General features: G+C 36.9%; 1 protein-coding gene across 1 annotated transcript in view; it reads left to right on the top strand.

Annotated features, from left to right (window-relative positions):
• The window catches only part of CLTRN (collectrin, amino acid transport regulator), a 38679-nt gene that overhangs the window by 13037 nt on the left and 21952 nt on the right, over window positions 1–3690 (top strand). The gene's annotated exons all lie outside the window — the stretch shown is intronic.

The following is a 3690-nucleotide window of genomic DNA, read 5'->3' as shown; positions in this document are numbered from 1 at the left end:
TTTCTGTTTATTTTTTGGCCTCTTTGATGTATGTGTGAAACAATATGATGAACAATAAATTGGAATTTTGTTTTGCTGAGTTGCTCTAACAAAAAAATTCCGTTGGACTCATTCATATTTAAAATCTTGAAAAAGTAGGATTTTTATTTAGTTGTGCTAATGGCATTTCTGTTTGTTACATCAAAACATGTTTTAAAAAGGCATATTTAGCTCAAGAAAAGCTTGTAGGTTGATGAGTTTTTAATTCTGTACAAATCTTGGAGGACATTCAGTGTAGTCACATTTGGAAGAAAGGCCATGGAGAAGTCATGTTAATTGCACATAATCTATAATTGGAAGAAATTTGTATCCTTTGGTTCCTTAGTACATAAATTACTCAACTATGTGCAGTCATTCTTCATGCTACTTCCTTTTTGGCATCAACTTTCTCTCACATTTACAGTTCTTCTTGGCTACCTTTATCTACAGTATATTCAGGATTATTCTTTTACCAGAGAGTTCTGTGCTATTTTGTTGTCTGGGTATTTGCAAGTGAGTAGACAAAGATTCCGGAAAGTATCTCCTTCCTTCCCTGCCTCTCTTTTCTGTTATTACAACCCTGGCCCAATTTACTTCCTCAGTTTGTCCCTCTGGGAATAATGCCAGAAACATTGAGATGTTAACCTTCTTTCATCCTTCCATTTTTTCCCCCAGTCACTTACTGAATGGTCCATGTGAGCCAAACTTCAGTAATACAGGGGCTTACAGCACAGGACAGACTTGGGCCTCATGTCCTCATGTCCCAGGGCATAGAGAAATCTGCTGCAAATGGACAAAATATTTGATAGTCTCCCCAGTGAGCCTGCAATTGATCAAATTAAAACTGGTGCCCTTTGCTTGGAGATCATGAAGTTTAAATCAGGGCAGAGATTAGAAACCCTCCTGACAAAGAATGCAGACAAGCTATGTGAAATCTAGAAGCCCTTTGCCCTCCCCATGTCCTGGGTCTATTCTTAGACAGGGCATGGAACTATATGCAAATTCTACCACCGTGGGGGTTACTGGCTTCCACTTTGGTATTGAATGCTCTGTTGGGCTCAAGACACTGGTGTTGGTCTTCAGAAGTCTTGCATCACTAAATTCCTGCATGGGATGGGGCACAGAATCTAAATGCCACTGTAGTAGGAACTTTTATCCTAACCATATCCCTAACCGTATTGGCTAATCAAGGTTAGCTCTTAGTAAATATTTGTGAGTGAATGAAGCATGTTTAACATCCTGGCTCTTAAACTAGAGGCCTGTCTATTGAGGTGCAATGGATGTAAGAAAAGGGTGTCCCCACCCACCATCTCTGCAATTTCTTCATCTTTTTCCACCTCAGTCCCACAGGAGGATGCTCCCATGGTGGAGTTGGCACGCAGTGGCCAGAGTAGAAAAAATTCCCTGTTGCCTGGGTGTCAACTCTTGTTGGACCTCGCTTTCTTACTCTTACGGTGGCCAAGACATCAGTTAGCTTCTGAAAGCATCATCCAAGCAAGTAGGAAGCACCAGCCTAGAGTGTGTCTCCATCTTCATATACAGTCTTTGCTGTCTTCAGAGCAGGGCTAGGCTTTCCCCTGGCCCCCTTCCCACAACATTTTTACTGTGGGAAGTGGGCTTATTAATTCTTAGTTCAATTGCTTGTATGTGAACAAAATATAAACACATCTGTACAGTTACATTTCTGTTGGTGACATTTGTTGGACACTAGGTTACCTTTTTATTTGCTTAAAATCTTAAGAGGAGTTATGTATTTGAGCAGAACCATCATGTAGGAAGGAAATAATATTATCCTGTTGAAGAAGACCACAAACAGCTGAAACTTTTTACTTTTTCTCTTTATATCAATCTTAGAGAAATGATAGAAATGATGGAAGGCATAATAATAAATAATTTTATATCTGAATATATAACAGAAAGAATTTTTAAAATTTCAGATAACTATTAATACCATTCTTATGCTGGTGGGTACTAGTATCTTTTGGTCATTTGAATACAGCTTTCTTAATTTCAAAATTTGTTTTTTTTAATCTGTTATCTCTTTATCAATGAAGCTAATAAGGGCATTAAAACATTACCTAGTTTATTTTCTTGTAGATACTTTTACTGTGGCTAGGCAACTCTTAAAATAACTGCTTTGCTCTTGTATGTATGTATATATGTATCTGTGTATTCAATTTAAAAAATTTACCAAAGAGTTCCAAAGTTAATACAGAGAGGCCCTGTGTACCAGTGTTTCTCAACACTTGGCAGAGGGATTCCGCCCAATTGCTCCCAAGGATATCTGGCAATTTCTGGAGACATTTTTGGTTTTCACAATTGGATGTGCTACTGGCATCTAGTATGTAGAGGCTAGGGATGCTGCTACTTATCTTACAAAACCATAGACAGTCCCTGACAACCTAGAATTACCCAGGCTAAAATGTTAATAGTGCCTTGAGTTGAGAAACTCTGCTCTAGCCCCATTTCTCTGATGATAGCATATTAAATAACCATGGTAGACTTATCTAAACAAAGAAATTCATGTTGGTTCAGTTTTTCTACTAATGTCCTTTTTCTGTTTCAGAATCTGTTTCTCCTTAGTCTGATACACTCTGTGACACTTTCTCTGGCTTCCTTTGTTTTCATGACCTTGAAACTTTTGAAGAGATTTAGAAGTGTTTCTTACTTGGAGCTGACCGCCCCACCCCTACCCCCCAGCTCATGGAGTATATGGAAATGGGATCTATTTGTGGGTTATATATATGACTGGAGAGTACTGTGGCATTTAGAGGGTGGGGAAAGAGAGATAATCATTGTGCTGCATGGTGCAAGACAGTCTCCCATAATGCTCCCACCCAAAATGCCAACAGCACACCCCCATTGATGCATTAAGAGCTCAAGCCCTTCCTAGTAACTCATAGGCAATGAAATTTCTTGTCTCAAGACCAGAAATTGGCAGGTAATAAGTTTCAAAATAAAAGCTTCAATTTTAGAGTTTCAGTCCAGGAACTTTTTCTATCTAACAATAACTGTCTCCATTGAAAATGTAAGGTTTAATATTTTCAGCAACAAGTTTAGTGTTTTGGAAATGTTTATTTCTAAGTAGATAAAATATTTTTCATTTTATTTGCTGAAGTAATATATTAAAATATGGATTGCCACCATTGGAAACTTGAATACATTTAAAGAACTTGAATTCATGGTATAGTTCCGTGGTATTGGGGACAGAGGAAAGTATTTGGGGCCACAATTGTGTTGATGGAGTTGTATGCCCCCCTTTATTTTTTTATAGTACATATTCCACACCTCCACAGTGTATGCGTTTATTTACTTATCTTTTGTCTCCACCTTCTTAGCAAGCTCCATGAGAGAAAGGATTTTGCTTTGCTTACAGCTGTATTCTATGGCTCTCTAATGGGGAATACCATGAAATTCATATTTGAACAGTATTTAAAGAGGCTTTATATGGAAAGAATAATATAGGGAAAGTAATTAAATGACTCTTTACCTTATTTCTGGCCGTTTATACCTGAAATTCTATTTGGTATTTGTTTAATTTATATAAATGTTACGTATTACACATAATACTTTACCTCTTATCTTTTTCACTTGATGGTATATTTTTGAGATTTCTTTTTTTTCTTTTTCTTTTTCTTTTTTTTTTTTTTTTTTTTTTTTTTTTTTTTTTTT

This window comes from Cebus imitator, unplaced genomic scaffold (genome assembly GCF_001604975.1).
Source record: "Cebus imitator isolate Cc_AM_T3 unplaced genomic scaffold, Cebus_imitator-1.0 Scaffold471, whole genome shotgun sequence".
Lineage (NCBI taxonomy): Eukaryota > Metazoa > Chordata > Mammalia > Primates > Cebidae > Cebus > Cebus imitator.
This window is presented reverse-complemented; position numbering and strand designations above follow the sequence as displayed.